We start from the raw sequence: 16,715 nt of genomic DNA, 5'->3' as shown, positions 1-16,715 counted from the left end.
CCACTGCTATTGTACATATAGTCATAAGAAACTCAATCAATATACACATTACCTGACAAAAGTCTCGTCTCCTATCCAAATTTTAGGAACAGCAAATAATAACTTGACTTCTAGTTGATCATTTGATATCAGAAGTGGCGTATATGAAAGGCAAAGGCCTCTAGATTACACTTATTTGAGCACAATAAAATCTGATCATGCCTTGATTGTTAATGATTTGATTAGGACAGTAAGGTCTGACTCTGCTTAGACTAAAGTCTCATCACTGAACAGAAATAATGTCCAGTATAGAATATAAAGTCCTGCTGCAGTGGAGACAGAATCAATATTGTGTCTGACTCCATCATGAGCTTGGAGGACTGCATCCATACATCTCTGACACGACTCAAATCACTGATTAATAAAGTCATCTGGAATGAAGAAGAAAGCGTTCCTGCAGGACTCCCAGAGCTCATCAAGACTCTGTGTTCATCTTCAACGCCTCCATCTGACCCCAGACATGCTCAATAATGTTCATATCTGGTGACTGGGCTGGCCAATCCTGGAGCACCTTGACCTTCTTTGCTTTCAGGAGCTTTGCTGTGGAGGCTGAAGTATGAGAAGGAGCGCTATCCTGCTGGAGAATTGTCCCTCTGCTGTGGTTTGTAATGTAATGAGCAGCACAAATGTCTTGATACCTCAGGCTGTTGATGTTGCAGATCTCTCACACACCCCCATACTGAATATAACCCCAAACCATGATTTCTCCTTCACCAAACTTGACTGATTTCTGTGAGAATCTTGGTCCATGCTGGTTCCAGTAGGTCTTCTGCAGTATTGGTGATGATTGGGATGCAGATCAACAGAAGATTCAGCAGAGAAATCCACCTTCTGCCACTTTTGCAAATGATCAACAGGGACAACTACAACTGGGATCAAGACAAGACTTTTGTCAGGTAGTGTACATAGTTGTTGTTTTTTTACACAAGTAAAAGAAGAAACTCCCCAAAAACGGAGAAAATGGAAATGTTAAGATTAGTTCATTGTGCAAAACGCCAGAAGTGATCTGTCTGTTATTTAAACTGGCGATTCAGGGTTTACTTTAATCCCAGTCTGCTAATAGTGCATTCTCTCATAAAACGCTAAACTTAGACTGTCGGCTCATCAAAACCGTCAGCAGATATCAACAAATCTGTCAGGCACAGTTCGGATTTGCACAGATGTATGACCCCCAACGCTGCCTGAAAAAACAGTCACACCAATACCATCTACAGTGCCTCCTGTGTGACCGACAGATTTATGATCACCTGCAAACAACTCCCATAATGCGTTACGAGATCAATGCAGAAGTTGTAGATCACTCCTCAAAGTGTGAACCCGTTATGTGGCGTACAAGAGAGCAAGGGAATGAATATATGTGGATGGCAACAATGATTTTAATCATACTTTGATTGTTTTAGTACAGTCCTGTGAAGTATCAATAATTTTGGTGCACTTTCTCACAACACATCCATAATTGCTCTGGTGTACGGTCAGTAGATGAGAGAAGCTGGATTTTGGTGGATGTCTGAACTCATTCAGCCGCATGAGTCTCTACAATATGGAAACACTGCTGGTTAAAAGCACTTTCAAGTACCTCTGGAACCAGCCAAAACTGGACAACCCTAAAATGCTGTAGACCCTATTTACGACTGTATTTAGAATTTATCCACTGGAAATTGAAATGACAAAACCACAACTTAATATCAGGTGTAAACAAGGCCCTACTCTTCTCTGATTGGTCAGATGACCTTAGTGTAGTCTGATTGTTCAGATGGCCATATTCTACATTGACTGGTCAGATGACCGCTACACTGCTCTGATTGGCCAGATGGCCCAACTCTAGTCTGATTGGTCAAATGACTCTGCTCGGATTAGTCAGATGACCGTACACTCTTCTGATTGGCAAGATGATCCTACTTTGCTCTGATTGGCCAGATGACTCTACTCTGCTATAATTGGTCAGATGGCCCAACTCTAGTCAGTATGGTCTAATGACTACTCTGCTCGGATTAGTCAGATGACCCTACACTAATCTGATTGGCCAGATGACCCTACTTTGCTTTGATTGGCCAGATGACTCTACTCTAGTCAGATTGGCCAGATGATCGCTACTCTACTCTGATTGGCCAGATGAACCTACTCTGCTCTAATTGGTCATATATCTCTGCTCTGATTGGCCAGATGACCCTACTCTGATTGGCCAGATGACCCTACTCTGCTCTAATTGGTCAGATGACTCTGCTCTGATTGGCCAGATGACCCTACTCTGCTCTAATTGGTCAGATGACTGTGCTCTGATTGGCCAGATGACCCTACTCTGCTCTAATTGGTCAGATGACTGTGCTCTGATTGGCCAGATGACCCTACTCTGCTCTAATTGGTCATATGACTCTGCTCTGATTGTCCAGATGACCCTACTCTGCTCTAATTGGTCAGATGACTCTGCTCTGATTGGCCAGATGACCCTACTCTGCTCTAATTGGTCATATGACTCTGCTCTGATTGGCCAGATGACCTTACTCTGCTCTAATTGGTCAGATGACTCTGCTCTGATTGGCCAGATGACCCTACTCTGCTCTAATTGGTCAGATGACTGTGCTCTGATTGGCCAGATGACCCTACTCTGCTCTAATTGGTCAGATGACTCTGCTCTGATTGGCCAGATGACCCTACTCTGCTCTAATTGGTCAGATGACTGTGCTCTGATTGGCCAGATGACCCTACTCTGCTCTAATTGGTCAGATGACTGTGCTCTGATTGGCCAGATGACCCTACTCTGCTCTAATTGGTCAGATGACTCTGCTCTGATTGGCCAGATGACCCTACTCTGCTCTAATTGGTCATATGACTCTGCTCTGATTGGCCAGATGACCCTACTCTGCTTTAATTGGTCAGATGACTCTGCTCTGATTGGCCAGATGACCCTACTCTGCTCTAATTGGTCAGATGACTCTGCTCTGATTGGCCAGATGACCTTACTCTGCTCTAATTGGTCAGATGACTCTGCTCTGATTGGCCAGATCACCCTACTCTGCTCTAATTGGTCAGATGATTCTGCTCTGATTAGCCAGATGACCCTACTCTGCTCAAATTGATCAGATGACTCTGCTCTGATTGGCCAGATCACCCTACTCTGCTCTAATTGGTCAGATGACTCTGCTCTGATTGGCCAGATGACCCTACTCTGCTCTAATTGGTCATGTGCCCCAACTCTCAGTCTGTCTAGTCAGATGACCATACACTGCACTGATTTGTCCAGATGACCCTACTCTGGTCTGATAAGTCAGTTGACCCTACTCTACTCTGATTGGCCAGATGACCCTGAATGGTCAAATTACCCTACTCTAGTCTGATTAGTCAGATGACCATACTCTACACTGATTGGCCAGATGACCCTACTCTAGTCTGATTAGTCAGATGACCCTACTCTGCTCTGATTGACCAGATTACTCTACTCTAGTCTAATTGGCCAGATGACCATACTCTAGTCTGATTGGTCAGATGGCCTTACTCTAGTCCATGGGTGTCAAACTCAATTCCTGGAGGGCCGCAGCCGGAGATTAGTTCCAGCCCTGCTTCAACACACCTATCTGTAGGTATCAAACAAGCCTAAAGCACTCGATTAGTTTGATCAGGTGTGTTTAATTACCGTACGTTCACACCGAAAGCGACGAGAGCATCCAAGGTCGCTCTGGCCGCCCTGGCGACAACGCTGTCTGCCTTCACCTCCTGCGGCGAGAGCGTCAAAACTCGCTACATTGATCTCTTATTTAAAGGAGCCGTTGCAGCATATCAGCTACATTCCTGCATAAAACATGTTTCTAGTGTGAAAATGTTGCGCACTTCTTATCAAATTAATTTAACAATGGAAGATCAAGTTGCGTGTGGTGTAGCTTTGCTCTATTTATCCAATATGTGTCCATATGTCTGAAATATCCTGAAGCAGCAGTACTGTTTTGTACTGTCACATCGCGTGAGATTCCCGCTTTTTTTAAGATAAATTTATATAACATTAATGAACATCAGTAACTCGCCAGTAACTTATTTAATGCATGTTCCTGTAGGAAAAAAAATGGAAATAATTGGAAATCCGGCAACCGCAATAATCAAACCCTTGGGAACAACTGTGGTCGGAACCAAAGTTCACAGGTCAGTGTTCTCTGAACTGCTATCAAGCGGTGGACGTCTTCATTCTGATTGCTTGCCGCCGAACCGCGTCATAGCTCATTACCATAAAGTTGACTTCATTTCAACTCTCCTCGACGCTCACGCCGGCGAAGACGCGCCGCGCTGCTCCTCGCTGCTTATCGCCGCCGGCTCTCATTGAAAATGAATGACTTCCGGCTACTTTGTCGCCGCTTTCGGTGTGAACGTACGGTTAGGGTTGGAACAAAACTATGCACAGCTATGGCCCTCCAGGAAGTGAGTTTGACACCTGTACTCTAGTCTGACTGGTCAAATGACCATACTCTGCTCTGATTAGTCAGATGACCCTACTCTTTTCTGATTGGTCAGATGTGCCTAGCATACTGTACTCTGATTGGTCACATGACACTAGTCTGCTCTCGTTGGTCAGATGATCCTACACTAATTGGTCTATTGAAACCAAACATTTCTGAATTTCAGCTCCTCATCGGCGCTTGTAGGCTTGATAATGGCATCAGATATAGATTCTCTATTAGCATTATAGCTGTGGTCTGAACTCTGCTTCTGTTTTACATTCAGGATGAGTTTTATCTTTATAGTTATCATCCATGGTGTGAAAGTACATTAACTCCATTAATCTGCACTTTGAGTTTTGCAGACCTTTACGTTCACGATTTAAGAGCTACAGTACACACTACATGAAAGGTCATATCCGGGAAAAGTGTAAAGGGGCACTTTAAACGCCTCATACTCATATCTCAAACCTCGACCTTTGGTGTCCTCCTCACACCGAGCAGGAAAGACTTTTATCTGCTCTTAACAAGCACTAAACATTTATGTATCCAGTCAAATCACTTCAAGCCCCTGCCCTAAGGAGCTTAACCCATATTCCTGCAGCCTGCGTCAGCGCAGAAGCCCCACCGCATGAAAAAAAGACCCTCTCGACGGGGTTCAGGGAGACTTTAACTCTGCTCCAGTTTAAAAGCAGACCTCTGAGCTACAGCTCGCTTTCTTCTAAGACCACTCGTAAGTACAATAGACGTCACTTGATGGTAAAAGCGATCGCTGGGGGTTGTTAAAGCAGCAGGGGAGAGTTTTAGATCTTCAACAGTAGCAGCTCTCCTTGCAGAAGCGTGATAGAGGAAAATCCTGTAAACTAGAAGGGATTGAGTCGGGTCTGTCGACAGCAAGCAATATCAGACACATTAGCGCTGCTGTCATTATTGTAAGTTAAAGAGAAAGTCATGCGGTATTTGATCATCTTTATTTCAATTCAGTTCATTTGAACAAATTCATTGCTAAGGGTCTATAAATCTATCTACTGTATCTGTCCTTCTATCAATCAACTCTCATCTATTTTTCCATCCATCCGTCTGTCTGTCCATCTGTCTGTCTGTGTCTGTCTATCCATCCATCCATCCATCCATCTATATATGTATATCCTTCTATCTATACTTCTTTCAATCATTATTTATTTTTCAATCCATCAATTTTTCTGCTGTCCTTCCATCCATCCATCCATCCATCTATCCTTCTATCTATCCTTCTTTCAATCAACTATCTATTTTTCAATCCATCCATCCATCCATCCATCCATCTATCCTTCTATCTATCCTTCTTTCAATCAACTATCTATTTTTCAATCCATCTATCTATCTATCTATCTATCTATCTATCTATCTATCTATCTATCTATCTATCTATCTATCTATCTATCTATCTATCTATCTATCTATCTGTTCTTCTTTCAGTAAATATAAATTTTTCCATCCATCCCTCCATCTTTCTATCCTTCCATCTATCCATCCATCCATCCTTCTATCCTCATCCATCCATCTATATATCATTCTATCTATTTTTCTTTCAATGAACTATCTATTTTTCCATCCAACCACCCATCTTTCTGTCCTATCTATCTATCTATCTATCTATCTATCTATCTATCTATCTATCTATCTATCTATCTATCTATCTATCTATCTATCTATCTATCTATCTATCTATCTATCTATCTATCAGGCAATATAAATTTTTCCATCCATCTTTCTGTCCTTCTATCCATCCAATCATCCATCCATATATCCTTCTATATATTAGTCTTCTATCTATTAATCCATCTGTTCTTCTTTCAGTCAATATAAATTTTTCCATCCATCCAACCATCCATCCATCTATCCTTCTTTCAATCAACTATCTATTTTTCCATCCATCCATCTGTTCTTCTTTGTCAATATAAATTTTTCCGTCCATCCATCCATCCATCCATTTTTCTCTCTATCTGTTCTTCTTTCAGTCAATATAAATTTTTCCATCCATCCGTCCATCCATTCATCCATCCATCTATCCATCTTTCTGTTCTTCTTTCAGTCAATATAAATCTTTCCGTCCTTCCATTTATCCATCCTTCTATCCTTATCCATCCGTCTATATATCCTTCTATCTATTCTTCTTTCAATGAACTATCTATTTTTCTATCCTACCACCCATCTTTCCGTCCGTCTTTCTATACATCTATCATCCATCCATCTGTCTATCTATCTATCCATCTAAACGTGTATATCCTTCTATCAATCTATCCATCTATCTATACTTCTTTCAATCCATCCATCCATCCATCTTTCTATCTATCTATCTATCTATCTATCTATCTATCTATCTATCTATCTCTCAGGCAATATCAATTTTTCCATCCATCCATCTTTCTGTTCTTCTATCTATCCATCCATCCATCCATCCATCCATCCATCCATCCATCCATCCTTCTATCTATTCTTCTTTCAATCAAATATCTATTTTTCCATCCATCCATATTTCCATCCATCTCTGTCCATCCTTATTTCAATCAATTATCTACTTTTTCATCCATCCACCCATCTTTCCGTCCATCCGTCCAACCATCCATCTGTCCATTTTTCTCTCTATCTGTTCTTCTTTCAGTAAATATCAATTTTTCCATCCATCCCTCGATCTTTCTATCCATCCATCCATCCATCCTTCTATCCTCATCCATCCATCTATATATCCTTCTATCTATTCTTCTTTCAATGAACTATCTATATTTCCATCCAACCACCCATCTTTCCGTCCGTCCGTCTGTCTATCTATCTATCTATCTATCTATCTATCTATCTATCTATCTATCTATCTATCTATCTATCTATCTATCTATCTATCTATCTATCTATCTATCTATCTATCTATCTATCTATCTCTCTCTATCTCTCTATCTATCTCTCTATCTATCTATCTATCTATCATTTTTTTAACCAACTATCCCTCAGTCTGCCAACTTTACAATCTGTCACCATCAAAATGAACTCTATTTCATATTCACATCAATATTCTCATAAAGGAGACAGTATGTTATATGATGTCAGAAACTGGTGTTAAAGCATCATAAGAGTCTTCTCAATGGTGCATCACACAACACATTGAGTCACTGACATTAAACTGAAAGTATGCCAGTTGATCTTATAAACTAAGTTCCAGCTTATTAATGACGTGTCATAAACATCACAGTTTAAAGTCATTTTAAAACATTGTTTTCTCAGGCGGATGATTGGATTATACTCAGAGCAGTCTTATATTACTCATTCGAGGTCTCCATGACGGATCAGACGAACTCAGTGACTGTTTTTAATGTTTCTGCCACCCATTGGACTGATTTTTTACTGAAAACAAGATGAAACCTAATATCCCTGTAAAGAGCAGCAGAGTTGAGGCCAAATGATCTGTCTGAAGATCAACTGCCACAACACATTAGCATTTTGTGCGTTCTCGTTAAATATTATTTGACTTATTTGTTCTGTGGGACAGACTGTAAGATCAGAGACATGTTTCAGAAAGAATAATACATCATGTATAGTTGGGGTAAAGGGAAAGTTCAACTTCATGCCGTTCCAAATTTGCCCTGATTCTTCTGCAGAATGGCTTTTCTGAAAGGTAAACATTTAATTGTGTTAAAGGTTAATGTTAAAAAGGATGTCATCACAGGGTTTTTTAGAAAATATCTTATTTGAGATTTATAACCTAGCTGTGGGGCAGCACGGTGGCTCAGTGGTTAGCCCTGTAGCCTCACAGCAAGAAGGTTGCTGGTTTGAGTCCCAGCTGGGCCAGTTGGCGTTTCTGTGTGGAGTTTGCATGTTCTCCCCATGTTGCCGTGGGTTTCCACCAGGTGCTTCGGTTTCCCCCACAGTCCAAACACATGCACTATAGGGTAAGTGATCGAGTGAGTGTGTGTGAATATGAGAGTGTATGGGTGTTTCCCAGTACTGGGTTGCAGCTGGGAATGATGGTTCATTCCACTGATAAATAAGGGAATAAGCCGAAGGAAAATGAATGAATTGAATGCCTCCTGGACGCCTACCTAGGGAGGTGTTCCAGGCATGTCCCATCGGGAGAAGGCATCAGGGAAGACCCAGGACACGCTGGAGGGACTATGTCTCTCGGCTGGCCTGAGAACGCCTCTGGATCCCCCCAGAGGAGGTGGAGGAAGTGTCTGGGAAGAGGGAAGTCTGGGGTTCTCTCCTAAGACTGCTGCCCCACGAACCGGCCTCGGAAAAGCAGCAAAAGATGAATAAATGAATGAATGAATGAACATAGCTGTGCTTCAATGTAAACTCTCTGCAAAGTTGTAAATCAAAAAATGCACATGATAAATAAAGATGTTGGGCCCTATCATACACCCGGCGCAAGACGTGTTTTCCCCGACGTGTTGCTATTTTCAGACCCACGCAACCTTAATTTTCCCGTTTTCCGCCACATTGTTTAAATAGTAAACTACCACTATGTGGACTCATGGGTGTTTCAGTCTAGAAAAGAAGTGTGTTAAGGTGCATTGTTGGCATTTTGCCATTTTGTCAGGTTTTGGACCATAAGAGCATAAGAACAGGACGTGTGTTTGGATATAACTCGTAGAAATAGTTTCGAAGCAAATCTTTGCGCTTAAATGAAATTAAATATGTGGACTAATTGATGTCTATGCGTACAACAGTAAGAAAGTAAAGAGGCTGAATGGAGGAGGCTCATTCTTTATCCTCGCGCTGCAGATGCTCTGTTTAACTGTTTTCTCGCAAGTGAAGTGTTCAGTTTTTACACTTACAAAGTCCACCATGTAAATAGTAAATGCGCCATTGCAATGTGAGAGGAGACTCTGATTGGTTTACGCTCAAAACACTCCCAGAGCTCATTAAGAGAATAAACACACACTGTTAGACCATGCATGTAGAGCGTATTTTTCTAGCCTTAAAATAGCAAAAGTGGATTCAGACTTGTCCTTAATGCTTTTGCACCATACGCTATAGACTTTGTGCCTAGATCATTAAAATAGAGCCCATCGTCTCTCAAATTAAATCATCAGTTCTGAACTTCAACTTCAACTCTGATAACTGGACTGACACATTTTCAGTTTACTAGAACATCTATTTTAAGGTGCTTCAGCTATCTACATTGTAAAAGCAATATAGAAACAAAGATTAATTTAATTGGAACGCTTTAACAAGTCGTTATATTTTCAAATCCAGTTTTGCCAGCTACCGATCATGTAGACATCATCTAAGTAATATATTTGCATAATCCCCACCCACAAATGACATAAGAGCACTGGCCATTTAATTTATGATATGAATATGACACAGAAAAACCAATCAGAGCAGACTTGGCCAGCTGACCAACCAGAGCAGAGTTGGCTTATGGAAGGGGGAGGGGTTTGGACTTTAAAGTCGCAATACTTTTTTCACTATCGTGACATATATACATCCCATTATATCTTTATTCATAACCTAGTGAAAGAAGACTGACGAATAGATGAATTCAGAGCAGAAACGAGACAACTACTGATAGCCCTGCCCTAAATGAATGATAGCTCCACCCTAAATCACTGACAGACCCGCCCAGAAGCAGGTGCGTAGTTGACATTTTAAAAGTGTGTGTGTGTGTGTGTGTGTGTGTGTGTGTGTGGGGGGGGGGGGGGGGGGGGGGGGGTATGGGACAGCTGTAAGAAATGCAAATGTTTACATTCTTAATCACCTGTTTCTAAATGGTCTGTCTCGAAAAGTAAGGGGGACGTGTGTCCACCCCAACCAACCCCAATAATGAATATCGTTTATAACATGAACTACTATATACACAAATAAAAAATAAGAAGAGTAAATTTGGATTTCATGGCATCTTTAAGCTCTGAATTAATTAAAATGAAACATTAAAATCATATTCTTAAAAAAAATACTTGGCATAGCTTAGATGCTGTTCAACCCAATATTAAAACATTATAAAAGACTACACGATCTGCTCGCTCTTAAACTACACAAGAAACAAATCTTTAAATGACTTAATTAATTAATAATATAATAGTAATGTTAGCACGGCAGTTTTACCAGCATCAGGTCTTTCATTTTCAGTATGGACTCCACTTCTTCTTCTTAAAGCACGCGTCAGAAAAACAATACACATTAAGGCTGGTACGGGATGGTCGTTAACCCCCTTGTTGTGTTAAATTGGAAACAGGAGCTTTACCAGAGCGAGTTCCCATGAATAGATTCTCTGTGTATTGTTATATAACTCAACCCCCTACAGATGAAACGGTTATAATTGAATAATACACAACACATGAGCAGATCTGGGGGTCGCTGGGGCTGCGTTCGTCCTCTCCATGGGAAGAAGCGGCGCTGGGCACACACCGTCAGTACAGTACAGTACCCCGCGGGCACACCTCTGCGTTTGCCCTATCAGTGGTCGAAATGTTTGAAGACTGTGGGGTGCACGTTAAGTGATCCTGGAAAACAATTTCAAGCTGCTGTACGTGACCTCTAGACCCCCATTTACAGAGAAAACCCAATCAACCATCGCCCTCCTTCCTCAATATGGACTTACAGAATGAAACATCTCTGGGTATTTATGTCAATTAGCAGGAAAAGGGAACAAGGTGCTCTTATTATGTACAATACACTGCATAAGGCATATGCAGACGTTCAACCACTGTGAACTTGAGTGTAAATACCATGTGGTTTCATTTAAGTGATTCTTTAATGGCAAGTTTTACATGGATAGCCATTTTTCTTTATATGGTATACCTACAGTATATGGTTCTTTAGAGATTAATAATGCTTTTGATGTGATATTATATGTTCTCTAATGCACCATGTGTGTTTAATCTGTCCTCTATGACTTTTTGTAGAATTACCTAAAAACTGCCAAGTAATGCATATAGAGATTTAGCATCTAAAAACACTAGCAAAAGAAACTCACTGAGAACTCATTCATTCATTCATTTTCTTGTCGGCTTAGTCCCTTTATTAATCTGGGGTCGCCACAGCGGAATGAACCGCCAACTTATCCAGCAAGTTTTTACGCAGCGGATGCCCTTCCAGCCGCAACCCATCTCTGGGAAACATCCACACACACACACACACACACACACTCATACACTACGGACAATTTAGCCTATCCAATTCACCTGTACCGCATGTCTTTGGACTGTGGGGGAAACTGGAGCACCCGGAGGAAACCCACGCGAAGGCAGGGAGAACATGCAAACTCCACACAGAAACACCAACTGAGCCGAGGTTCGAACCAGCGACCCTGCGACCTTCTTGCTGTGAGGCGACAGCACTACCTACTGCACCACTGCCTCGCCCTCACTGAGAACTGTATAGCAGAACAAAGTAAAATCTAGAAGCAAGATAATATATTTTTAAAATATTCTAAAACCCTTAGAAACACCCCAACAGCCACCAAAATATCATTGCATAGCAATACACACACACACACACACACACACAAAAAAATGATTAGACTAGTACAATTACCTCGAACGCCCACAACACAATGGCAACAAAAAAAAAACACTCCAAGAACATCTACAGCACCTCCTTGGCAGCATAACAACACCATCTAGCGCACCTTAGTAACAGCCAGACAGATAACATGGCAAAACTACGGTGGCCGGGAAGTGCAAAACAGCATTACAAAGTGTGAAAAAAAATCCCGAAACACATATACAATTACAGAGTCCTACGGAAAGGGAATATACCTGTCATGTTCACCAACGAACAACCACCAGATGTCGCTGGTAAACACTCACACACAAACACACACTTAGAACTACACTTCCGCCTTTTACTGGACTACATTTTCATACATGCATTTCTCCCTGACACCCATGCTCATTCATCTAACTTGATTGCATTCACCACCTGAACCTTGTCATAGACTGATATCTAACCACTTATAAGCCACTCATGAACCCATCCAGTTTGCAGAGTCTTGTTTACTGTTAAGTGACATTACAATGCGTTTCTCCCTGTCTTGTTTCTCCATGTTTGAACCTAGCTTTGTATCCTTGTTATCCTGTTTTGCCGCCAGCCTTTCGACCTTTTGCCTGTACCTTGATTACGACTCTGAATTTGCCCGCACATACCTGATTTGACCATTGCTTGCCTGACTGTGAATAAACCTGCATTTGGATCCTACCTTCTGTTGTTGGTGTCACTCCTCAGCGTTACAGAACCACACACCGGGAGTGACGCGGAATGTACCACACACTGGTAGTGACCCGGAATGTAACATGCACACTGAAAAATATAAATAATATCCAGCTCGTGTGTGACTTTGTAGACAGGTTTCCACGAGTCTACAACTATAAAAATCATGGTTTGACCAACTGCGATAAAAAAAATATAAGAGCTATTCTGAGAAAATATCAGCGTGAGAGTGTTTAGAAACATGGAAACAATCAAAGCACAACACATGTTAAAGATATCAAAACCGACCCCAATCTGTTGACCCGAGTAGCTCAGTTAGATAGGTCGGTTGATACTTGTGCAGAACTTTTTGACTTGGGTTCGAATCCTGTTGATGACATTCATTCATTCATTCATTTTCTTGTTGGCTTAGTCCCTTTTTTAATCTGGGGTCGCCACAGCGGAATGAACCGCCAACTTATCCAGCACGTTTTTACGCAGCAGATGCCCTTCCAGCCGCAACCCATCTCTGGGAAACATCCAGACACACATACACTACGGACAATTTAGCCTACCCAATTCACCTGTACCGCATGTCTTTAGACTGTGGGGGAAACCAGAGCACCCGGAGGAAACCCATGCAAACGCAGGGAGAACATGCAAACTCCACACAGAAACGTCAACTGAGCCAAGACTCGAACCAGCGACCTTCTTGCTGTGAGGAGACAGCACTACCTACTGCGCCACTGCTTCGCCCCTGTTGATGACATGTCAATTATAATTATTTCGTTACATTAATTTTGGTTTATACTGTTCTGCTACACAGATATTACAATCAATAATGTTGACACCAAGTAATAACTCTTTATTTGGTATGGGCATGTTTTGTTGCTGTGAAAAAGTGACGAATCTGCCAATCTGCAAACGTCAACAGTTTACTTCAGAAAAGGGGCCTCAGTTAAAACGGACACCAGTTAAACCGTAACACTGGCTTCATTCAGTTTACTGTTAAGAGTCCTCAAGCAGAGGTTTACACCGTGTAGACTTAACATCATGTCCACGTAAAACGCGCAAAACGCTCAATTCGCGTAATTCGCGCCACGCCATTCACGCGTATCGCTCCGCAGGATGTCTATTGGCGTATTTGCATTGACTTAACATGTAAATCACTCACGCGTTCTGCGTCTGGTGTCAACGTCTGGAGGCCAGCTAGTGAGTGCTGTGCAGGTAAATCTCACTCCTCTGACTTCTAAAGGCGACAGACGCTAGAGGCCATGGTCTTTAGCCTCCCTTGTAGAGCAACCAACTCCCATTCGGAAGGTCGCCGGTTCGATATCAACTCGTATCGGGTTGGGTGGCGTAAGACCGGTGGGGTTACAATAGCGCAGCATTTGTGTGATGCTGCATGGCTACTTTCATAAAGTAGGATGTGAGGTCTAGTTATCTACCTGTCCTTACTCACTATCCTTCAGCCTAGTGCCTGATTTTTTAAGGGGACACCACAGCCCAATGAACCACCAATTATTTCATTTATTCCAATTATTAACTTTTACAGTCCAAGGGGAAACACCCGGAGGAAACCCACGCCAACACAGGGAGAACATGCAAACTCCACACAGGAACGCCCACTGACTCAGCTGAGGCTCGAACCAGCAACCTTCTTGCTGTGAGAGGACAGCTCTACCCACTGCGCTGCTTTTTCTTCATTTATTATATATTTTTTGTCTTGCGCCAACATCCCTTACAAGAAGAATCAAACAGTTGTTTATGGTTGCCTGTTCTTGACTGGAGCTCTAAAGCCAGTAATACGCAGAGAGTGTATCTTCATTAACTGTTTAACAGGGCATTACTTTACACACCGCAGCGATGTTAGACCCGGCCAGAGTCTTCAGATAAATCTCCCTCTAACAGTGGATGTGCCCACAGCGCAAAACGACTTTTCCAGCATGTTATCATTGGACACGTTTCAATTGTTGTATATCCTCTTGCACAATGAGAGTTTTAAAAGGCAACAGCTGTGGCAGAGCGTTGAAGGGGACATTTTCTTTCTCCCTGCGGTGTAACAGAGGAAAAACACCAATGTCAGGGCTTTCTGTGCAGATGGCTGCTCGTAACATTTCATTTACCTCCCATTCAGTGTAATATCTTGTTTAGAAAAGAGCACAGAGTTTTATTCAAGTGCATGTTTACCACTGTTTTTTCTAGAATTGTGACCAGCGTTTGGTGTAATTAGTTATAAAGTGGCTAGTTACTGAAATTAAACTACCTTTCTGGTTCATTCGTTTTCTTTTCGGCTTAGTCCCTTTATTCATCAGGGGTCACCACAGTGGAATGAACCGCCAACTTATCCAGAATATGTTTTACACAGTGCATGCCCTTCCAGCTGCACCCCATCACTGAGAAACATCCATACACTACCATTTACACACACACCCACACAAACACACACACATACACATCGTTCAATTCAGTTAATCAATTCCCCTATAGCGCATGTGTTTGCAAGAGGTGTCTGGTTTGAGTCCCGGCTTGGCCAGTTGGTGTTTCTGTGTGGAGTTTGCATGTTCTCCCCGTGTTGGTGGGGATTTCCTCAGGGTGCTCCGGTTTCCCCCACATTCCAAACACTGATCACAAACTGAAGAGCGGGAGGGGGGTTCTATGGAGCAATCACAAACAATGGTGGAGGGGGGGTGGAGTGGGGGTGGAGTGGGGGGGTGGATGGTGGGCAGGGGCGGGGGGGGGTGGAGAGATGACAAACTTAAGAGTGGAGTTGGGCTATAATGCGGAGCCCCTGATCACGTGTCCCATCCGCTATGCCACTGTTTTTTTAGCAGTATACTCAGACACCAGAATGGGCATATTCTGGAGGCTATAATAAATAATCTGATCAGTATTTTGAGCTGAAACTTTACAGACACATTCTGGAGACACCAAATGCTTATGAAAAAGGGGTAAAATAGGTCTAATAGCCTATGCCGGTTATTAAAAAGAATCAGTCAGTATTTTCGTTTGTAATAAAAATTAATTATTTAAGTGTAAATAATTTAGGGCAGTCCTATTATTTTATTCATTTTATTTAGATTATTCTGCTCTTCTGTGCTAAACACTGCAGGTGCGTGAAAATGCTCGTATTGTTCTATTATTTATATGCTAGCATTTAAAAATAAATCAGTATTTTAAAATGCAATATTTAATGTGTCAGACACAAAATAGACACGTCAATTTGTTTAATATAAAATTAATAGTAATCTAACCAGTTAACCGTTAATAACCGATTAATGAGCGGCGGTTGTCGGTTAGCAAAATTAACCGAAATGAGCATCCCTAGTTTGGAAGCAATTCGTAACATTTTAATAACAAAATGACTCGAAATGTTCATCTTGATGAACGAGACTCAAAGTCCGAGTCAGTAAAATGATTCGAACTTCCCATCACTCAGTTAGCCCCACCCTAAGGAGCTGATAGCCCCGCCCAAAAGACATTTCATGTGACCAGTCTCAAAAAAAGGTGTTTAAAGTAGGAAAGAAAGTTATACTGCTTGATTAAATGTTTCATGGAGAACAGAATTTTTACAAAATAATGAAGCGCACAGATATATCGTTTATAACAAGCACCACTATATAAAAATAAGAAGCGATCACAAACTTAAGTGCGGAGTTGGGCTATGACGCAGAGCCACTGATCACGCCTCCCATCCACTACGCCACTGTTTTAAAGCTACATGCTACAAAAACAGCTACAGTATACTCAGACACCAGAATGGGCATATTCTGGAGCCTATAATAAATAATCAGATCAGTATTTTGAGCTGAAACTTTACAGACACATTCTGGAGACACCAAATGCTTATAAAAAAAGGGTAAAATAGGTGGCCTTTAAAGAACCGATAGCCCGCCCCAAATGACGGTTAGCCCCGCCCTAAGGAGCTGATAGCCCCGCCCAAAAGACATTCCATGTGACCAGACTCAAAAAAGGTGTTTAAAGTAGGAAAGAAAGTTATACTGTTTGAACAAATGTTTTATGGAGAACAGAATGTTTACAAAATAATGAAGCGCACAGATATATCGTTTATAACAAGCACCACTATAT

Source organism: Danio rerio, chromosome 10 (genome assembly GCF_049306965.1).
Source record: "Danio rerio strain Tuebingen ecotype United States chromosome 10, GRCz12tu, whole genome shotgun sequence".
NCBI lineage: Eukaryota > Metazoa > Chordata > Actinopteri > Cypriniformes > Danionidae > Danio > Danio rerio.
The sequence above is the reverse complement of the archived record's forward strand: the minus strand, read 5'-3'. Positions refer to the sequence as shown.